This window comes from Bufo bufo, chromosome 7 (assembly GCF_905171765.1).
Source record: "Bufo bufo chromosome 7, aBufBuf1.1, whole genome shotgun sequence".
In the NCBI taxonomy this organism is placed as follows: domain Eukaryota; kingdom Metazoa; phylum Chordata; class Amphibia; order Anura; family Bufonidae; genus Bufo; species Bufo bufo.
Window position 1 is genome coordinate 127,576,039 of NC_053395.1, and position 23,893 is coordinate 127,599,931.

A 23,893-nucleotide genomic window follows, 5' to 3' on the forward strand; every position below is an offset into this window, starting at 1 on the left:
CCAATAAAAGTCACACTGGACATGCTGCTGTGAAATCTTCTGTTATCTACTAGCACACGGAGTGCTGTCCGCATCTTTTGCGGCCCCATTGAAGTGAATGGGTCCACATCTGAGCTGCCAAAACGGCAGCTCGGATGCGGACCAAAACAACGGCTGTGTGCATGAGGCCTAAATGGAAAAAAAAGATTCCCACCATATGTGACAATCTAAGAGCAAGTATGCTTTCAGATTGATCAGGGTGGGGTTTGATAACATACACAGCAGTCCATGTTACCCCTTCCCCTGGGGTCATGTACACTTATACATGGAAAATGAGGATCTATGTCTTCTTGGACACCTTCTCAGCAATGCCCCATTAACCCCAACACCCACCCATTGGGAGGTTTCCCTGCACAGTCCGCCATTTTCTAAATCAGTGCTGCCAGTGTGAGGCTGTGCAGGGAAACACAGGGTATTCTCACATCCACAGGATATGCAATAAATGTCTGATAGATATAGAGCCCACCTATGGGATCTATTTCTAGAATGGGTTGAGAGTCCTGAGACCCAGTCTTGCCTTAAGACGTCCGGCTGACCACGTCATCCAGAGGTGACTAGAAACAGCCGAGTGCACCATGCAGTCCTATAAAGGTAAATGGAAGTTCTAGAAGGAGCAGGTGTGTCCCAGACCTCAGACTTGTGTGGCATATCCTGTATGAGAATACCCCTTTAAGGCTGGGGTTACATGACGACTTGTGTGCTCGACATTGAATCTGATTACAATATGGTGATCTCAAAAAAATCCAGACCTTAATGGAAGTCGCCTGCGACAAGCGACTTGCCTGCGTTTTTACAGCTATTATAGAGCATGTCCTGGTCTTGTCTGCCTTGTGAACAAGAATAAGCATTTGTACAATGCGACTCGCGGAAAGTGCAGGGTGCACACGGACCGCATCCGTATTTTGTGGATCTGTGATTTGCAGACGGCAAAACGTATACAGGTCGTGTATAGGACAAGCCTCAATAAAGTATGATGTAGTATTTAGGAGGGGGGAGGGGGAGTGCGGTAACTGCCCATTGCCTAGATAACTGGCAATAATTAGGGGGCACTACTGACACTAGGAGCCTGGTGGGGGTACAGGTATAAATAACACTTGTTCGTTCTCCACAGTATCACTGCTGCCGGGCACACATCGCCCTGTAAATACACTGCATGGACGGATACTACGTGTCGGTAGGTGTGCCTCAGTGGGTAGGTACGGGGCATGACTAGACAGACAGCAGCAGACCAACCTTCAGGCTGGAACTATTTTTAGCTTCCTTGTTGCAGGGGGACAGAGAAGAGCGGAGGACAGAGGCTGGGAGACTGTAAACAGGGAAGCAATGCAGAAGCAAGGCAGCCATAGGAAAGTGTGCAGGATGGTAAGGTGCACAGCCTGCAGGACAGCCTCATAGATACTGCACAGGTAGGTGGCTCCCACCTATGAATTAGGACATCTATAGGCATAGCTGAGCTCCCCCAGGTCCTTCCAGTGTGGGGACATGTACAGGAGAGGCTGCCAGAGAAGTCCATTTGCTATTGAGCCTCCTTCAAGCTACAGAAGGTCATGCATTATCTATCTATCTATCTATCTATCTATCTATCTATCTATCTATCTATCTATCTATCTATCTATCTATCTATCTATCTATCTATCTATCTCTATCCTTTCTTAGTTATGTATAATACATCTGATGAAATATGTCCTCTGTCTGGCCATTGCATCCTATCTACTCCATGATGCCATTGCCATTTAGGGGTTAACTTTGTGTAGATGATCTCATCCCTTTGGAAAAACTGCAGCATCACAATGAATGGCTCTTGGTCTGGAAGGAGCATGTAAATGAACGTGTGGCGTCTGCGGTGAGGAGCACATCCCGGGCTGTCATGCTGTCTTTTATCCTCAAAGGTTGATGTGGCCGATCTCTAGTCTAATGACAGAACGATATTATCCTGTAGGATTTAGTGTTTTAATGTAAGATATTTAGAAGAAGCAAAGCACACTGTTCCCGCCGTTTAGAGCGCACCTGTCTCCTCTCCTGACATGTCCGTTTTACTAACTACTTGCATTAGCCATAAAATACCACTTCCAGAGCATCTATTCTTACCTTTCTATGTTGTGCCATTCCTCTGTTATTCCTGCTAGAAGTTTACAAGTAAATTGCCAGCAGTCTGCAGGGTGTTACCAGTAGTGGGTGTGTCTGACTCTGGCCAATCGGTGCTGCTGGTGTCAGACTGTGCCCCCCCCGGTAACACCCATTTGTACTGGTACTGCAGACTGCTAGCAATTCATTCATAAACTTCTAGTGGAAAATGCAGAGTTAGTGGCATAACATACAGTCATAAGAATAGATGCTCCAGAAGTGTTATTATGGGGAATGGAAGTACTGTAGTCACTTAATAGGACTCATCCCGAGAGGTGACAGGTGCTCTTTAAATTGTACATCATCCTTGTGGCCCCCAATTCAAAATTTGTAATAGAACTTCACCCCAAGCTTATCTTTACTGCTGGTCTGAAGTACGACTGGAACATCTGCACACGGTGTGGTTACACTTTTCCTGTACAGGAGTGAACTTAAAGGGGTTGTGTCACTTCAGCAAGCGGCAGTTATCATGTAAACCTAGTTAATACAAGGCACTTACTAATGTATTGTGATTGTCCATATTGCCTCCATTGCTGGCTGGATTCATTTTTCCATCACATTATACACTGCTCGTTTCTAAGGTTACGACCACCCTGTAATCCATTGTTGATGGCAGTGCTTGCACAATATAGGAAAGAGCGCTGGCCATTCTGGTGGCTGGCAACATAAGCCAGTTTTCATTCCTATAGGATGCAAGCACTGCCACCGCTGCTGGATTGCAGGGTGGTCGTAACCATGGAAGCAGGCATTTCCAAGAATATAATGCGATGTAAAAATGAATCGAGCCAGCAAAGGAAGCAATATGGATAATTAGTATACATTACTGAGTAGCTTGTATTAACTTTCTGTACATGATAAATGCTATTTGCTGAAGTGATGCAACCCCTTTAAAGTAAACCCATCGTTAACATTGTCACATACATTAGCCGTGCAGGCGAATATGCGGAATTAGGGGAACACTGCATCTCTCTCACCTTCCAGCAGGCTGTAGGTCCCTTTTCTTGTCTGCAGGTTTTCTGTAACCGATGAGCGTGCGATCGGGCAGGGAGGGGGGCTAGTCAACTGCTATCTCAGCTTCGGCCTGAGTGTGTGACTGCATGCTTTGAGAGGGGGGAGTTAGTGGATACACTGAGTAATTAAGAGGGTCTCATTTGTGGGTTTGAATTTTGAGGTCTGGGTGTCAGGGGGCGTGGCCTCAATGTTGGTGTCTGTATGTAATTGCAGATCCGCAAAACACGAATACTGGCTTTGTGCCTTCCGTGTTTTCCCATTCTGCAGGTCCCGCCCTATGTTAAAAATGCCTATTCTTGTTTGCAAAACTTACAGAAATAGGACATGTTCTAACCTTTTTGTGGGTCGGCAGAATGGATGCAGACAGAACACATGGGGGCCTGCATTTTTGAGGCCCCATTAAGATCAATAGGTTTGCATCCAATCAACAAAAAATGCAGATCAGATGCGGACTAAAAATACTGTGGTGTGCATGGGTCCTTAATCAGTGTAAGAAGTGGATCCTGCTTAGCGTTGCGATCATTAGGGATTATGGACTCAGTTCTTGAGTTTCAACGACAACTTATTAGTTGATGCAGTGCAGAGTGTTTCAGGACCGATCAACACTATAAAGTACATACTGTGCATATTATTGATATTAGGACCCCCACCGATCTAGTAGTTCTCCAACTTAATCTAACCAGAATACCCCTTTCAGAACACAGTATGAGGGCTAGTTTTCTGTTGGATGACTTGTATTTTTAATGGCATTATTTTGAGGAACATCTGATGTTTAGTATAACTTTTATAAAGCTTTGTGGGTGATGGCATAAAAACCACAGCAACTCTGCCATTGTTTTATAGAGTTCAGCATAGCTTTATTCTGCGGATCAGTACTCAAATTTGTATTCGATTTCTATACCGTAAAAAAGTATTGCGATACTTGATACCATTCGATACCACGCGAAAGAAAAAGAAAACACCAAAAAAAGCCGCATGAAAGCCCGGCACATAATAGAACACTCCTAGTTTTTTGGGGAAAAGGTGACAAAAAATGGCGACTCGTGTGTTTTTTTTTCTTTTCTGTTACGGTGTTCACCGCATAGGATATATTTTAATAGTTTGGACTTTTTCGGACGTGGCAATACCTATTATATATTTTTTATATGTTTTTATATGTAAAATTGGGAAAGGGGATGAGTTAAACTTTCAATATTTTGGTGTTTTCTTTGTTTTTTTACTTTTAATTTAATAACTATTTGCCTCCTTAGGGGGTTAGAACCCTTGTCCAATTCACCCAATAGAGATCTACTAGGGTGAATAGGATTTTACACTGTCCCTGCCTACTTGTGCTTTGTGCACACAGCAGCAGGGAGCTTACCATGGCAGCCATGGATGGCTTACTAGCGTCCTGGCTGCCATGGTAACCGATCGGAGCCCCGTGATTTCACTGATGGGGATCCACTGCCACCAATGAAAATACTGAGGGTGGGGGGCACTGTGTCTACTGCGCCACCAATGAATATAATTAACCCCAAATACAAATGTACGCGGCTGCACCTGGCCTCAATGACAGGGAATAACAGGGGTTAATTGAACGGGAGGGGTTAATTGACATTGGGATCCCTGTCACTGAGGCCGGGTGCTGGCTGTTTAATATTGTCATGATGGGGAGTGGGGGAACCCCCCCCCCCCCCCCCTACCGTACAATGTCTTCTGAAGATAAAGCAACTAGGCCTGAAATCAGGCATAAGGGAGCAGGTCACCTCCTAATGCTTCCCTAAATCCTATCCCTGACCTCCTGACTGTATGAGCCGCTCTCGATGGTAGGGGGGCTCATACTCGGGAACCTCGGCCCTACTGACCCTATCGATCCCTGCATAATGGCGTCAGGAGGCAGAGACAACCGATTCCTCCAAGAAACAGAGGAACCGGAATCTCACACAGACCTAGCAACAAAGGGGATGATGGCAGCTAGCGGTAAGTGTCCAGAAGCAGCAAACACAACTGCCAACAGGACAAACAGGGACACTTGCCTGACGCAGTCCATGCCACAACCACTGGATACAAGTAAAGCGCCTAGGCCCAAACACACACCAGGAAGGACCCAGCACCAACACCCAAACACTGAATCCAGTAGTCACTACCTGGACCACCATGCGGGATGATGCATGGCAGCCCCAGGCAGCGCTGCTTATAGTTCCCCCTCCGGGGAACTTCAAGGGACCCCCATTCAGAGGAGCAGACGAACAGGGGAAAAGTCTAGCAGACATGCTGGACACAACAACAACAGACCAGACATGTAACAACGCACTAGACATAACAACCAAACCACAAATCAAACCCACACCAAACATAGACACATAAGGATGGGTGGAGACATGGAGAAGACCTAGGGATGACATTGATAAAAGGCTAAATAGCACCAAGAGACCACACGCTGATCCACACCTAGTCAGGAAATTAACCCCACATTCAGCAAACAGCAGGAAGACTCACCTGAAAGGGGAAGTGCACGTGCAAACCGAAAAGTACACGTTGCCACCGGCAACCAGTCTGCACGGCAACCGTGTCACGGTCAAAATAACATAGGCCGTGACAGATATGGCCGACACCTGCCGCGTACCTTTGTATTTTGGGGGTAATTATATTCATTGGTGGCCAGCGGCAGCTTCACAGCCCCCTGCCCTTAATCTTCTCATTGGTGAAAGTGGCGGCCGCATCACAGTGCGGAGAGGACTCCCTCCTTCACCACTGTGCCGGCTGATGAGAACCTGGTGCGCACTGAGGGTGGCGCACACCATGATCTCTAAAAGATACTAGGCTGCGCAGCCTACTACCGGAAAGCAGAAAATGCCGGTATCGCATAGATTGGATATTGAAAGTTTGCTACCCAGTGCAACCCTAGTCAGTACTATTATAACTACCACATTTATATCATTTATTTGTGTTCTCTACTTTGCCATAATAAAAACTTTTATTTTAAAAATATATTTTTTGTGTCACTGTTTTCAAAGACCTATAACATTTTTATCTTCCTGTCAATGGAGCTGTGAGAGTGCTTGTTTTTTTTTGTGGGCTGAGCTGTAGTTTTCATTGGCACCATTTTAGGGTACATGTGAGTTTTTAATAGCTTATGGCCTCATGCACACGACCGTTGTGTGCATCCGTGGCCGTCGTGCCGTTTTCAGTTTTTTTTCGCGGACCCATTGACTTTCAATGGGTCCGTGGAAAAATCGGAAAATGCACCGTTTTGCAGCCGCATCCGTGATCCGTGTTTCCTGTCCGTCAAAAAAATAGGACCTGTCCTATTTTTTTTGACGGACAAAGGTTCACGGACCCATTCAAGTCAATGGGTCCGTGAAAGAACATGGATGCACACAAGATTGGCATCCGCGGCCGTAGGTTACTTTCATACAGACGGAATCCGAAGATCCGTCTGCATAAAAGCTTTTTCAGAGATGAGTTTTCACTTCGTGAAAACTCATATCCGACAGTATATTCTAACGCAGAGGCGTTCCCATAGTGATGGGGACGCTTCTAGTTAGAATATACTACGAACTGTGTACATGACTGCCCCCTGCTGCCTGGCAGCACCCGATCTCTTACAGGGGGCTGTGATCCGCACAATTAACCCCTCAGGTGCTGCACCTGAGGGGTTAATTGTGCATATAATAGCCCCCTATAAGAGATCAGGGGCTGCCAGGCAGCAGGGGGCAGACCCCCCTCCCTCCCCAGTTTTAATTTCATTGGTGGCCAGTGCGGCCACCCCCCCTCCCTCCCTTTATTGTATTATCATTGGTGGCCAGTGTGCGGCCCCCCCTCCCTCCCTCTCTCTATTGTATTATCATTGGTGGCCAGTGTGCGCCCCCTCCCTCTATTGTATTAATATCATTGGTGGCCAGTGTGCGGCCTCCCCTCTCCCCCTCTCTCCCCCCCCCCCCCGATCATTGGTGGCAGCGGAGAGTTCCGATCGGAGTCCCAGTTTAATCGCTATGGGGCTCCGATCGGTAACCATGGCAACCAGGACGCTACTGCAGGCCTGGTTGCCATGGTTACTTAGCAATATGACAATATTAGGCTACTTTCACACTAGCGTTCGGGGCTCTGCTTGTGAGTTCCGTTTGAAGGCCCTCACAAGCGGCCCTGAACGGATCCATCCAGCCCTAATGCATTCTGAATGGATGCGGATCTGCTCAGAATGCATCAGTCTGGCACCGTTTGTCCTCCGCTCCGCTCAGCAGGCGGACACCTGAACGCAGCTTGCAGCGTTCGGGTGTCCGCCTGGCCGTGAGGAGGCAAACGGATCCGTCCAGACTTACAATAAGTCAATGGGGACGGATCCGTTTGAAGTTGACACAGTATGGCTCAATTTTCAAACGGATCCGTCCCCCATTGACTTTCAATGTAAAGTCAAAACGAATATACACATATATATATATATATATATATATATATATATTATTATTTTTTTTGTTCATGGTAATGCAAACGGATCCGTTCTGAACGGATCTAAGCGTTTGCATTATAGGTGCGGATCCGTCTGTGCAGATACCAGACGGATCCACACCTAACGCAGGTGTGAAAGTAGCCTTAAAAGCATCATACTTACCTTCTGCGCTGTCTGTGACCGGCATGGAGCTCCTCCTACTGGTAAGTGACAGATCATTAAGCAATGCGCCGCACAGACCTGTCACTTACCAGTAGGAGGAGCTCCCGGCCGGTCACAGACAGCGCAGCAGGTAAGTATGATGCTTCTAATATTGTAATATTGCTAAGTAACCATGGCAACCAGGCCTGCAATAGCGTCCTGGTTGCCATGGTTACCGATCGGAGCCCCAGCGATTAAACTTTGACTCCGATCGGAACTCTCCGCTGCCACCAATGAACGGGGGGGAGGCCGCAACTGGCCACCAATGATATTACAATAGAGGGAGGATCGCCCGCACACTGGCCACCAATGATATTACAATAGAGGGGGGGCCGCACACTGGCCACCAATGATATTACAATAGAGGGAGGGAGGGGAGGCCGCACACTGGCCACCAATGATATTACAATAGAGGGAGGGAGGGGGGGGCTGGGGAGGCCGCACACTGGCCACCAATGATATTACAATAGAGGGAGGGAGGGGGGCCGCACACTGGCCACCAATGATATTCAAACTGGGGAGGGAGGGGGGGTCTGCCCCCTGCTGCCTGGCAGCCCCTGATCTCTTACAGGGGGCTGTGATATGCACAATTAACCCCACAGGTGCAGCACCTGAGGGGTTAATTGTGCGGATCACAGCCCCCTGTAAGAGATCGGGTGCTGCCAGGCAGCAGGGGGCAGTCATGTACACAGTTTGTAGTATATTCTAACTAGAAGCGTCCCCATCACTATGGGAACGCCTCTGTGTTAGAATATACTGTCGGATATGAGTTTCACGATCTAACTCATATCCGACAGTATATTCTAACATAGAGGCGTTCCCATGGTGATGGGGACGCTTCAAGGTAAAATATACCATCGGATTGGAGAAAACTCAGATCCGATGGTATAATAGGGACTCCTGACTTTACATTGAAAGTCAATGGGGGACGGATCCGTTTGAAATTGCACCATATTGTGTCAACGTCAAACGGATCCGTCCCCATTGACTTGCATTGTAATTCAGGACGGATCCGTTTGGCTCCGCACGGCCAGACGGACACCAAAACGACTTATTTTTCATGTCCGTGGATCCTCCAAAAATCAAGGAAGACCCACGGATGAAAAAACGGTCACGGATCACAGACCAACGGAACCCCGTTTTGCGGACCATGAAAAAATACGGTCGTGTGCATGAGGCCTATTATTGTGTTTTTAGGAGGAAGAATGATCAAAAAGCAGCAGGATGTTCACTGTGCAAGATAACATCAACTTGTTTCAGGGACAATAGGTCCTTATGCTCCTGAAGAAGGGGACTTGCTATTGTCTCCGAAACTTGCCGAGCTTATTTAAAACATCATTGGGATAGTGAAGTTTACTATACTTTTAAGGCGATCTTGGTGAGGAAGGCTACTTTCACACCTGCGTTAGGTGCGGATCCGTCTTGTTTCTGCACAGACAGATCCGTGCCGATAATGCAAACGCTTGTATCTGTTCAGAACGGATCCGTTTGCATTATTTTTTTTTCCATGATAATGCAAACGGATCCGTTTTGACTTACACTGAAAGTCAATGGGAGGCGGATCCGTTTTCAATTGCACCATATTGTGTCAGTGAAAACAGATCCGTCCCCATTCCCTTACACTAAGTCAGGACGGATCCGTTTGGCTCCGCATCGTCAGGCGGACATCAAAACGCTGCAAGAAGCGTTTCAGTGTCCGCATCCAGAGTGGAATGGAGGCTGAACGGAGGCTGAACGGAGGCAAACTGATGCATTCTGAACGGATCCTTATCCATTCAGAATGCATTGGGGCTGAACTGATCTGTTTTGGGCCGCTTGTTAGAGCTCTGAAACGGATCTCACCAGCGGACCCAGAAACGCCAGTGTGAAAGTAGCCGAAGTAGTGGGTACAAGAGCTTATCTTGCAACGCCCCCTTCCCTGGTGAAGTAAGTCACCTTCTACATTTATTATTTTACTATTATGTATGATTTCCATTCCTACCATTCTTTTGGCAGTATATGATATTCAATTGAATCAATGTACAGACGGTCATTGGCGCTCTTAGCGTATCTTTTACACTTTTATTTTAGGTTCTTCTAGCGGTGGCATCCTATTACAGTAAATGTTTATAAAGGCAGACTGCATGGCTAGATGCTTGATTTTATATAACTAACATTGGGACTGAATTAAACACTTGACTTCAGTAATTAACCCCTTCACGCATTTTCACATACTTGTATGTTCGGGAATGTAGTCTTTTGCCGCATGCCCGTGTACGTGTTCTGATCGGGCAGGTGCAGGAGCTGCACCCATTCAATCTGCTACATGGGCCCGGCTGTATCCACCAGCATCGCTGAAAAAGCTGATGTCAGCAGATTAACCCTTCAGATACCATGGTCAATCCTGACTGTGGCATGTGCTGAGCGAGGGGGCTCCCTCTCTGACCACATCGCCCCCCTCCCGATGCGGTGAAAGGGGGCAGATGGCTTGTATGGCAGTCTGATGAATTACACAGTGTAAGGAGGTAACTGGAATCATTATGGATGGAGGAAGGTATACCAGGAACCTCGGTGAAGTAAGAGCCAGTATTTTATGTGTCAGCAGCAGCTATTGCTAACTGACACCTTGAGATTTAGCATGGCTGTCATAGCTGATCCGGGACGGCTCTTACTGGGAGTAGTCAAAGTGCTGGGTGGGTGACTTCTCCCCACGTTCCAGGCCGGGTTTTGCCAGGCATAAAAACAAGCCAGCACTGCCAGGTGGGGATTTACCTCCCTCTGACAGTGGAACTCAGGAGTCTGTGTGCTGTGAACTGAGTGCTGTGCTGGAATTTGAGGTTTGAGCCGGGCTGGAGAACTCAGGCCCCTCTAAAGGCGAACAGGCCGCCTATAGACTTGATGAGGCTGAACTGCTAACAGGTTGTGAATTAACACCCAGGAGAAAAGGTGACTTTTATTGTTTATGGACTTTCCTTGTGTGTGAACAAACACCAAGCCACCTGCGTTTTGTGATACACCTTATCTGCATTTTGTTATACACCAATGTGTGAATAAACACCGCTGTTTGATTCAAGAACTGTGTACTTTGCCTCTATACTGCATCCATTAGTCCTAACTACCAGAGCGAATTCCCACAGGGACAAGATTTTTTTTTTTTATCAGACAGGGTGGTAACAGGTATTAGAGAGGGTTTAGCCAACGAGAGGTGGGGTCGCCCCTTTCGAGGCGGGTGCTTTGCCTGAAGGCAGGGGTAAGTATATGGTTTTGATAGGGACGGTCAGTCAAGTTGCTGTGTCCCACAAACCTCCTACTGATGTCCTTCAGTATCAAGATACGTGAATCATCAAACAGTAAGTAAAAGGACAACTTTGGTCCCGCCCTTGAGTATCTGAAACTTGTATATCTCATAAGGGAAACAGGTTCTTGGCAATAACCAAAGACAATTACCTCTCCCAACTGGTTCAGGACCCGACTAGAGGGACGGCCATACTGGACTTAGTATTAACCAATAGGCCTGACAGAACAACAGACGTGCAGGTTGGTGGACACCTGGGAAATAGTGACCATAAAGTAATAACCTTCCAATTATCATTCAAAAGAGCGTTTCTACAGGGAGGAACAAAAATACCAAACTTCAAAAAAGCTAAATTTAGCCAACTAAGAGAGGCCATAGGCCTAACTAACTGGGAAAAAGTCCTCAAAAATAAAAATACAGCCACAAAATGGGATATCTTTAAAAGCATCCTAAAATCTCATTGTGAGAGGTACATACCGTATGGGAATAAAAGGTTATGGAACAAAAAGAAACCAATGTGGATAAATAGAACTATAAAGAAAGCAATAAATGACAAAAAGAAAGCATATAAATCACTAAAACAGGAGGGTAGCACGGAATCACAGAAAAACTATAAGGAAAAAAATAGAACATGTAAAAAACAAATAAAAGCGGCCAAACTAGAGACCGAGAGATTAATTGCCAAATTGACAATTTATTGTTCTACATGTCTTTGATAAAAAATGTTTGGGTAAAAAAAAAAATGGTTTGGGTAAAAGTTATAGCGTTTACAAACTATGGTACAAAAATGTGAATTTCCGCTTTTTGAAGCAGCTCTGACTTTCTGAGCACCTGTCATGTTTCCTGAGGTTCTACAATGCCCAGACAGTACAAAAAAACCACAAATGACCCCATTTCGGAAATTAGACACCCTAAGGTATTCGCTGTTGGGCATAGTGAGTTCATAGAACTTTTTATTTTTTGTCACAAGTTAGCGGAAAATTATGATTTTTATTTTTTTTCCTTACAAAGTCTCATATTCCACTAACTTGTGACAAAAAATATAAACTTCCATGAACTCACTATGCCCATCACGAAATACCTTGGGGTGTCTTCTTTCCAAAATGCGGTCACTTGTGGGGTAGTTATACTGCCCTGGCATTTTAGGGGCCCTAATGCATGAGAAGTAGTTTGAAATCAAAATGTGTAAAAAATGCCCTGTGAAATCCGAAAGGTGCTCTTTGGAATGTGGGCCCCTTTGCCCACCTAGGCTGCAAAAAAGTGTCACACATGTGGTATCGCCGTACTCAGAAGAAGTAGGGCAATGTGTTTTGGGGTGTCTTTTTTACATATACCCATGCTGGGTGAGAGAAATATCTCTCTAAAAGACAACTTTTCCCATTTTTTTTTTTTTATACAAAGTTGGCATTTGACCAAGATATTTCTCTCACCCTTCATGGGTATATGTAAAATGACACCCCAAAACACATTGCCCTACTTCTCCTGAGTACGGCGATACCACATGTGACACTTTTTTGCAGCCTAGGTGCGCAAAGGGGCCCAAATTCCCATGAGAATCTTTATGATTTCACAGGGCATTTTTTTACGCATTTGGATTCCAAACTATTTCTCACGCTTTAGGTCCCCTAAAATGCCAGGGCAGTATAAATACTCCACAAGTGACCCCATTTTGGAAAGAAGACACCCCAAGGTATTCCGTGAGGGGCATGGCGAGTTCCTAGAATATTTTTCTTTTTTTTGGCACAAGTTAGCGGAAAATGATATATATATTTTTTTCTCTTACAAAGTCTCATATTCCACTAACTTGTGACAAAAAATAACATTTTACATGAACTCGCCATGCCCCTCACGAAATACCTTGGGGTGTCTTCTTTCCGAAATGGGGTCACTTGTGGGGTATTTATACTGCCCTGGCATTTTAGGGGCCCTAAAGCGTGAGAAGAAGTCTGGAATATAAATGTCTAAAAAATTTTACGCATTTGGATTCCGTGAGGGGTATGGTGAGTTCATGTGAGATTTTATTTTTTGTCACAAGTTAGTGGAATATGAGACTTTGTAAGAAAAAACAAAAACAAAAAATTTCCGCTAACTTGTGACAAAAAACCTCGCCATGCCCCTCGCCATGCCCCTCAAAAGTGATCTTTTTATAGCGCCGCAGCGATTTTACGGTGTTTTTGCAGTGAGCAGAAAAAAATATTCTGTCACTGCGGTGGGGCGGACTGAACGCAAGTGTGCGCACAAGATCAGGCCTGATCGGGCGAACACTGCGTTTTTTGTAGAGCCTATAGAACATGTCCTATTCTTGCGTCTCGCGAGATGACGCGCCGGCGCGTCCACTCGGAATAACAAGGCCGACGCAATCCTGCGTACGGCAGTCCTGTAGTGGTTAAAAAGATTAAAATAGACAAATCGCCAGGACCGGATGGCATACACCCCCGTATCCTAAGGGAATTAAGTAATGTCATAGCCAGACCCTTATTTCTGATATTTGCGGACTCTATACTGACAGGGAATGTCCCACAGGATTGGCGCATGGCAAATGTGGTGCCAATATTCAAAAAGGGTCCAAAAACAGAGCCTGGAAACTATAGGCCGGTAAGTTTAACATCTGTTGTGGGTAAACTGTTTGAAGGTTTTCTGAGAGATGCCATCTTAGAGCATCTCAACGGAAATAAGCAAATAACGCCATATCAGCATGGCTTCGTGAGGGATCGGTCATGCCAAACTAATTTAAACAGTTTCTATGAAGAGGTGAGTTCTAGACTTGACAGCGGCGAATCAATGGATGTCGTATATCTGGACTTCTCCAAAGCATTTGACACTGTACCACATAAAAGGTTAGTATATAAAATGAGACTGCTCGGACTGGGAGAAAACGTCTGTATGTGGGTAAGTAACTGGCTCAATGATAGAACACAGAGGGTGGTTATTAACGGTACACACTCAGATTGGGTCACTGTCACTAGTGGAGTACCTCAGGGGTCAGTATTTTGCCCTATTTTCTTCAATATATTTATTAATGATCTTGTAGAAGGCTTGCATAGTAAAGTATCAATTTTTTCGCAGATGACACTAAACTGTGTAAAGTAATTTACACTGAACAGGACAGTATACTACTACAGAGGGATCTGCATAGATTGGAGGCTTGGGCAGATAAGTGGCAGATGAGGTTTAACACTGACAAATGTAAAGTTATGCACATGGGAAGGAATAATGCAAGTCACCCGTACATACTAAATTATAAAACACTCGGTAACACTGACATGGAAAAAGATCTAGGAATTTTAATAAACAGCAAACTAAGCTGCAAAAACCAGTGTCAGGCAGTTGCTGCCAAGGCCAATAAGATAATGGGTTGCATCAAAAGGGGCATAGATGCCCGTGATAAGAACATAGTCCTACCACTTTACAAATCGCTAGTCAGACCACACATGGAGTACTGTGTACAGTTCTGGGCTCCAGTAAACAATACAGACATAGCAGAGCTGGAGAAGGTCCAGAGGAGGGCAACTAAAGTAATAACTGGAATGGGGCAACTACAGTACCCTGAAAGATTATCAAAATTAGGGTTATTCACTTTAGAAAAATGACGACTGAGGGGAGATCTAATAACTATGTATAAATATATCAGGGGTTAATACAGAGATCTATCCCATCATCTATTTATCCCCAGGACTGTGACTGTGACTGGAGGAAAGAAGGTTTGTATTCAAACATAGAAAAGGATTCTTTACGGTAAGAGCAGTGAGACTATGGAACTCTCTGCCTGAGGAGGTGGTGATGGTGAGTACAATAAAGGAATTCAAGAGGGGCCTGGATGTATTTCTGGAGCGTAATAACATTACAGGCTATAGCTACTAGAGAGGGGTCGTTGATCCAGGGAGTTATTCTGATTGCCTGATTGGAGTCGGGAAGGAATTTTTTATTCCTGTAAAGTGGGGAAAATTGGCTTCTACCTCACAGGTTTTTTTGTTTTTTTTTGCCTTCCTCTGGATCAACTTGCAGGATGACAGGCCGAACTGGATGGACAAATGTCTTTTTTCGGCCTTATGTACTGTGTTACAATGTTACTATGTTGCTATCTGTTTACCCTCTGTGCATGAATATTGGATTATTGAGGTATATCTTAATTAATTGCATAAATTATAGTAGGGGCATTCCATTACTTTTTAGATACCTTAAAGTGGTTGTCCGGGATGAAAGTAATTTTTTAAAACGTTAATAATCACCTTGACATTACGCAGTAAAGTCATTCTGATGCTCTGTGTATTTTTCTTTCATCCTCTTTGCTCCTATGAGTCCCTAATACTGCTGTCAGTATTGTTTACATAGCAGCTCCTGTGCTCTGTCATTTCCGGCCACACTGCCTTATGGGTCCCACAAGGCTGCGTGACTCTGCAGCTGGATCTCACAAGCCTTTCCACTCCCCCTAATCAGTATTCCGCCTCCTGCCACTCATACTCCTCATCACTATTCCTCCCCTAAAACCACTTTTTTCTAAGCCTACAAACTGGATCCCTCCCTGCTTCCATGTATCTGCTCTCTGCTAGCATTGCATAAAAGACAATAGTGGCAGGGAGCGATCTGACTGGCATGTAGGGACATGGGAGGCGTGGTTAGCACCCATACTGTAGCATATCCCATTCATTGCAAATGACCATGGGGGGCGTGCACTATGCTAAATAGCATAGTTTGCTGCCTCCAATAGAGCCTCCTTATACTCCTAATAACACTCCTCTATGGCCGGTGATGTCATCAGCAGACGGGGGCGTTACTTAGTGAGGCGACGTCCCTCCTCCAAATACTGCCTCCTCCTTCCCAGACTAACTCCCTCTGTGCCCGGTGATGTCACAGAGGGGCGTGTTTTAGCTGACATTTACCTCCTACTGACAGCCTCCTTGCTAGCTGCAGAACGATCCTGTGTGCTGGTGACGTCACCGGGCTCCTTGCTAAGCGGAAGAAGAGGCTTAGCACACCAGTAAGGAGTCGGTACGTCACTGAATCTTTGAAAATCTGAACTTCCGCCTGAGAATTTATGAAAGAAATACAGGGCATCGGAAAACTCTGGCAAAGGTAGGACAGGAATGTATGTAATATTTATGTGCTTGTTGTACCCTTACAACAATGTCCCAATCCCGGACAACCATTTTAATAAAAGTTATATTTTAATAAGGGAAGTATTCACAGTTTTCGGTCTTTGCACAATCTGCTGTAAATTACTTTTTGCAAAACATTTCTTGGGTCAAAATGCTTAGTACACCCCTTGATAAAGTCATTTCTTGGGGGTGCCTTTTTTATATTTAACCTCAAAGGCTCTGCAGTTGTCTGCCAGTGCTATATAAATCGCCAGTCTACGCCTCAAATGCACATGGTGCTCTTTGTCTTCTGAATCCTGTAGTGTGCCTAATCAGCAGTGTATGACCACATCTGGGGAGAAGATTGTTAACACATTTTGGGGTCCCTTTTCTACTGTTATCACTTGTACAAATGAAAAATCTGGGGCTAAACCAACATTGTACTAGAAAAAAAAATGAAAATTTTCATTTTCACAGCCAAGGGTTTCTAAATTCTAAAAAAAAACACCTGTTGGGTCAAAGTGCTCACTACACTCCTTGAAAAAATTCTTGGGGGTGTAGTTTCCAAAATAGGGTCACTTTTTTGGGAGTTTTTACTGCAGCAGTACCTCAGGGTTTCTGGGTCCCGAAAACCATTCCAGCTAAATCTGCCTTCAAAATGAATATTGTGCTCTTTCCATTCTGAATCCTGTGGCGCACAAATACAGCAGTATACGACCACATATGGGATGTTGCCATACTCAGTATAAATTGTGTAACATACTTTGAGGTCTTTTTTTCTCATGTTACCACTTGTTAAAAATTTTAAATCTGGGGCTAAAGCAATTTTTTTTTTAATAATACTATTTTTCATTTTCACAGCCAAACATTTCTAAATTATATGAAACGCCTGTGAGGATAAATTCCTGGAGGGGTGTAGTTCGCAAAATGTAGTCACTTTTGATGGATTTCCACTGTATGGCTGCCTCAGTGTCTCCTGAAATGTGACTTGGTGCCCGAAACCCCCTTCTGATCCCTGCTATGTTCCCAAACAGCAGTTTACGACCACAAGTGGGGTGTTTCTGTGTTCGGGAGAAATTGCTTAACAAAATTTTGGGTGCTTTTTTTTCTCGTTACTTCTTGTGACAATGAAAAAATAGGGGGCTTATGTAACATTTTATTGGAAGAAATTTTTCATTTTCATAGACAATTGTTTCTGAAGTCTATGAACCGCCTGTGGATTCAAAGCGATCAGTAGACCTTGAGGGGTGTAATTTCCAAAATTAGGTCACCTATAAGGGGTTTCTACTGTAGGAGTAACTTAGGTTCTCTTCCAAAGTGACATGACATTCTGCTCTTCAAAAACCATATAGTGCTCTTTCCCTTCTGAGCCCTACAGTGTTCCCATACAGTAGTATAAAACCACATATGGGGTGTTTCTGTAAATTGCAGAATCAGGGTAATAAATGTTGATGTTTGTTTTGCTGTAAACAAAGTTTTTGTAAAAGTTTGTAAAATCGGTTTTGAATAATTTCAGGGGAGCAGGTTCTAAAATGGGGTCATTTATGGGCTATTTCTACTATGTAAGCCCCACAAAGAAGTGACTTCATAACTGATTTAGTCCTTAAAGTGGATTTTGAAATTTTCTAAAAAAATAAAATGACATTTACAAAATGATGCAGGGCTCCAGATGGCGACCAAAATGGTCGCCAATGCGACTTAGAATTTACAAATGGCGACAAGACTTTTTAGTCTTGTCGCCATTTGCGACTAGACCTGCCGCCGCAGCTCTGCAGTTGAATACAGCGGCGGGGCACAGGAGCTGATCGTTCTCTTCCCTGCCGCCGATGTTCTTAGCAGTGCAGTGGAGGAGTCTCTCCCTCCCCCCTGTGCTGCCGCCGCCAATAAAAAGAGAGACAGGAGGAGGAGGGGAGGGGCTGCGCCACCAATGAAGATAACTGACCTGTTAATACAAATACAGGAGGCGGGTGGCGGAATCAAATAGCCGGCACCCGATGTCACGTCTGTATGTGAGCAACAAGAGCATACACAGTGAATAAGCTACTGACCGGACCCAAACTAAGGAGGATAAAGGGTGACCCCTGTCAGACCCTAAAAGCTCTCCCTATGCTGCTAAGCACATGTCCAGATCCAAATGGTGGATCGAGACATGCCCGCGTACCTAAGGCTGGTGACCACTGTAACCCCTACAATAGTGGAAGGGGCACGGCCACCGGTGCCCTGCTCAGAATATGGACGGAACCGGGGTCGCCTCGGATCCAGTCAGAAAACAAACAGAAACACACAATGTCTGCACACTTAACTGAAGGAGCTGCAGCAGCAGTGAAGACAGATCCAAAGTCAGCAGACACTATCCGAAGTACTTGCTTCAGCAGAACTCAGGTCCATAGAAAGATAACACACAAGTGAAGATACTCAAGCGAGAGATACAGCTCAAATGAAAAGTATAATCCACACCCTACAAAGGAGGAGGGGTGATTTAAAGGCAGAGAAATCAAACACAGGAGGGACAGCTGGGAGGAAGTAAAGACCTCAACACAGGGGCAGAGAAACAGACCAGAGGGAACTCCTCCAAGCTCTAGTAGTGACATCATCACAGGGGTGGAGAAACAGAGCTGTGAGAACGTCTCAAAGCTCTGGTAGTGACAGTACCCCCCCCTCTACGGGTGGACTCCGGACACCCAGGACCCACCTTCTCAGGATGAGCCCTATTAAATGCCCTGATGAGGCGAGTGGCTTTAATGTCCGACACCGGGACCCACATCCTCTCCTCAGGACCATAACCCTTCCAATGAACGAGGTACTGAAGAGAACCGCGGACAATGCAAGAGTCCACAATTCTGGAAACCTCAAACTCCAGATTGCCATCAACCAAATTCGGAGGAGGAGGCAAAGAGGAGGGTACCGTGGGCTGGATATATGGTTTTAAGAGAGATCTGTGAAATACATTATGTATCTTCAAAACCCGTGGAAGATCAAGACTGAAGGCAACAGGATTGACGACTGACAAGATTTTATAAGGCCCAATAAACTTGGGACCCAATTTCCAGGAGGGAACCTTCAGTTTAATATTTCTTGTAGACAACCACACCAGATCACCCACATTCAGGTCCGGACCAGGCACACGTCTCTTATCAGCCACACGCTTATATTTCTCACTCATCTTTCTAAGATTACTCTGAATATTTTGCCAAATGGTAGACAAAGACGAGGAAAATCTCTCCTCCTCAGGCAAACCATAAGGAGCCCCTCCCGAGAATGTCCCAAACTGCGGATGGAACCCATATGCACCAAAGAATGGTGACTTATCAGACGATTCCTGACGACGGTTGTTCAGAGCAAACTCAGCCAGAGGGAGAAATGAACACCAATCCTCCTGGTTCTCTGCCACAAAACAGCACAAATATGTCTCCAGATTCTGATTGACACGTTCAGTCTGACCATTCGACTGCGGGTGAAAAGCAATAGAGAAGGACAGCCGAACCCCCAGGCGAGAACAGAAAGCCTTCCAGAATCTGGACACAAACTGCGTGCATCTATCGGAAACAATATCAGAGGGAATGCCATGCAATTTAAGAATATGGTCGACAAAAAGCTTGCGCCAACGTTTTAGCATTGGGTAAACCAGGGAAGGGTACGAAATGAGCCATCTTGCTAAAACGGTCCACCACCACCAGGATCACCGACTTCCCTGAGGAACGAGGAAGATCTGTGATAAAGTCCAGGGACAGGTGTGTCCAAGGACGGGAAGGTATGGGTAACGGGAGAAGGGGACCTGAAGACCATGAACGAGGGACCTTCGCGCGAGCGCACGTCTCACAAGCAGCCACAAAACCCTCCACCGACTTACGAAGAGCCGGCCACCAAAATCTCAGAGCAATGAGATCTACCGTGGCTCTACTCCCGGGGTGACCAGCAAGAACAGTATCATGATGCTCCTTGAAGAGTTTGTGACGTAACTCAGGAGGCACAAACAACTTCCCAGAAGGACAACGGGCAGGTGCCTCAGTCTGGGCAGCCTGGACCTCGGCCTCCAAATCAGAATACAGAGCAGAAACAACTACCCCCTCCGCCAAAATGGGACCCGAGTCCTCGGAGTTTCCTCCTCCCGGAAAACAGCGAGAGAGAGAGCATCAGCCTTCACATTTTTGATCCCAGGGCGGAATGTAACGACAAAATTGAATCTGGAGAAGAGCAGAGACCATCTGGCCTGTCTCGGATTCATACGCTTGGCCGACTCAAAGTACGCCAGATTCTTATGGTCGGTAAAAACGGTGATAGGGTGCCTGCCCCCCTCCAACCAATTGCGCCATTCCTCGAAAGCCAACTTGATGGCTAACAACTCCCTATCTCCCACATCATAGTTTTTCTCTGCCGGGGAGAGTTTTTTAGAGAAAAAGGCACAGGGTCGCCATTTGGCAGGAGAAGAGCCCTGGGACAATACCGCACCCACACCCACCTCGGAAGCATCCACCTCAACAATAAAAGGTAAGGAAACATCGGGATGCACCAAGAGGGGAGCAGACGCAAAACTCTCTTTAATCTTAGAAAAAGCTGCAAGCGCCTCCTCCGACCAAGAGGAAAAATCCGCCCCCTTTTTTGTCATGTCAGTGAGGGGTTTGACAACAGAGGAATAATTCAAAATGAACTTTCTGTAATAGTTCGCAAAACCCAGAAAGCGCATCACAGCCTTCTGATTCTCAGGAAGCTCCCACTTAAGCACAGCACGGACCTTCTCCGGATCCATGCGAAAACCAGAAGCAGAGAGGAGAAAACCCAGAAATTGAATCTCCGATGCCATAAAAACACTTTTCTCCAGCTTGGCGTACAATTTATTTTCCCGCAGAATCCGCAGAACCTGAAAAAGATGATCCTGATGTGTCTGAACATCAGGGGAAAAAATCTAAATATCATCAATATAAACCAATACAAATTTCCCCATTAAATGGTAGAAAATACTGTTAACAAAATGCTGAAAGACGGCCGGAGCATTCATCAGGCCGAAAGGCATAACGAGATTCTCGAAATGCCTGTTAGGGGTATTAAAGGCCGTTTTTCCATTCATCCCCCTCTCTGACCCTGACTAAGTTGTACGCGCCTCTCAAATCCAATTTGGAAAAAACCTTGGCCCCAACAATTTGGTTGAAGTGGTCCGGGATCAGAGGAAGGGGATAAGGATCGCGAATCGTGATACGGTTCAGCTCCCTAGAATCTAGGCAAGGTCTCAGAGAGCCATCTTTTTTTTTAACAAAAAAAAAAACAGCGGCAACAGGTGATTTTGAGGGACGAATATGCCCCTTATCGAGACTCTCAGAGATATAGGTTTGCATTGCGATTCTTTCCGGTTGTGAGAGATTGTAGAGGCGTGCTTTTGGCAGCTTGGCGCCGGGAATGAGGTTAATGGGACAGTCAAACTCCCGGTGAGGAGGTAGCTCCTGAACACCGCTCTCGGAAGACACGTCCGAGAAATGATGGCACAGTTTTAGTAGACACCTCTGCCAAAGTTGCTGTGAGACAATTCTCTCTACAAAACTCACTCCACTCATTTATTTGCCTTCCTTGCCAATCAATAGTGGGGTTATGTCTAGTGAGCCAGGGTAACCCCAAAACTAGAGGAGAAGGCAATCCGTTAAGGACAAAACAAGAAATATCCTCCACATGAGTGTCACCTACAGCTAACCGGATATTGTGAACAATGCCCTTCAGAGATCTCTGTGAGAGTGGAGCAGAGTCAATAGCAAAAACAGGTATATCCTTTTCTAATGTGCAAACCTGAAAACCATGCATGGCTACAAATTGAGTGTCAATAAGATTGACGGCCGCTCCACTATCGACAAAAATTTTACAAGAAATGACTTTGCTCTCTAGCGCCACCTTGGCAGAAAGGAGAAAAGGAGAACTGCAGGTCAGAGGAAAAGCATCAATTCCTACATCAACTTTGCCCAAAGTAGCAGATAAAGCAGAGTTTGATGATTTACCTTTTGAGGTTTTTCTCTTATTATCACTCTTAGTACAGTTCATGAATTTCCTAGACGGACAAACATTTGCCAAATGACCTATGCCCCCACAACAAAAACACACCATTCTCTGAGGATTAAATCCTCCTTTATCAGGGGCAAGTCGACCTAGCTGCATGGGCTCCTCCTCAGAGGGGACCGAGACAGGATGAGGCCCCTGCACACTGAATGAGTCCGCACCACTGCCCCTAGACTGACAATGGCTGGACAGAGAGGTCTTGTTTCTTTCTCTTAGACGCCTGACAAGGCGTACCGCCAATGACATGGCAGACTCTAAGGACGTTGGTCTCTCATGGAAAGCAAACGCATCTTTCAATCTCTCTGAGAGACCATGACAGAACTGACTCCGGAGTGCAGCATCATTCCAACCTGAATCAGCTGCCCATCTCCGAAATTCAGAACAATAAAGCTCCGCAGACAGTTTGTTCTGGCATAAAAAACGTAAGTTGGATTCAGCCAGAGCAACACGATCCGGGTCATCATATATCTGCCCCAGGGCCACAAAAAATCTTTCCACGGATCGAAAGGAGGGATCCCCCGATGGCAGCGAAAAAGCCCAAGTCTGAGCATTACCCTTGAGCAGGGAGATGACAATCCTCACCCTCTGCTCCTTATTACCAGAGGAATGGGGACACAAGCAAAAATGGAGTTTGCATGCCTCTCTGAAGCGAACAAAATTCTCACTGCCCCCGGAGAACGTTTCCGGAAGTGAGACCTTTGGCTCGCAACAGACTCCATGGGCCGGAGCATAGCCCAATGCATGAAGCTGAGTCATAGATTGACGGAGATCCGCTACTTCCAAAGAAAGACCCTGCATACGGTCAACCAGGTTAGAAAGCGGATCCATGTCAAAAAGGACGGTTATGGTGGATTATAATGTCACGTCTGTATGTGAGCAACAAGAGCATACACAGTGAATAAGCTACTGACCGGACCCAAACTAGGGAGGATAAAGGGTGACCCCTGTCAGACCCTAAAAGCTCTCCCTATGCTGCTAAACACATGTCCAGATCCAAATGGTGGATCGAGACATGCCCGCGTACCTAAGGCTGATGACCACTGTAACCCCTACAATAGTGGAAGGGGCACGGCCACCGGTGCCCTGCTCAGAATATGGACGGAACCGGGGTCGCCTCGGATCCAGTCAGAAAACAAACAGAAACACACAATGTCTGAACACTTAACTGAAGGAGCTGCAGCAGCAGTGAAGACAGATCCAAAGTCAGCAGACACTATCCGAAGTACTTGCTTCAGCAGAACTCAGGTCCATAGAAAGATAACACACAAGTGAAGATACTCAAGCGAGAGATACAGCTCAAATGAAAAGTATAATCCACACCCTACAAAGGAGGAGGGGTGATTTAAAGGCAGAGAAATCAAACACAGGAGGGACAGCTGGGAGGAAGTAAAGACCTCAACACAGGGGCGGAGAAACAGAGCAGAGGGAACTCCTCCAAGCTCTAGTAGTGACATCATCACAGGGGTGGAGAAATAGAGCTGTGAGAACGTCTCAAAGCTCTGGTAGTGACACCCGACCTCTATGACAGGGAGCTGCGATCCGCTGCAGTTAACCCTTCAGGTGCAGTACCTGAGGGGTTAACTGCAGCGGATCGCAGCTCCCTGTCATAGAGGTCGGGTGCCAGCTATTTGTTTCCAGCACCCGCCTCCTTTATTTGTATTAACAGGTCAGTTATCTTCATTGGTGGCGCAGTGCCAATGAGGG

At 45.8% G+C, this 23,893-nt stretch overlaps 1 protein-coding gene across 2 annotated transcripts in view; it reads left to right on the forward strand.

The window, feature by feature from the left end:
* Window positions 1–1,323: 1,323 nt before the first annotated feature.
* PLEKHM3 (pleckstrin homology domain containing M3) overlaps window positions 1,324–23,893 on the forward strand; it is a 401,278-nt gene continuing 378,708 nt past the window's right edge. For both annotated transcript variants that reach the window (XR_005780515.1, XM_040440444.1), the window contains exon 1: window positions 1,324–1,445. The gene's annotated coding sequence lies outside the window, so the exon portion shown is untranslated. The remainder of the gene's footprint in view (window positions 1,446–23,893) is intronic.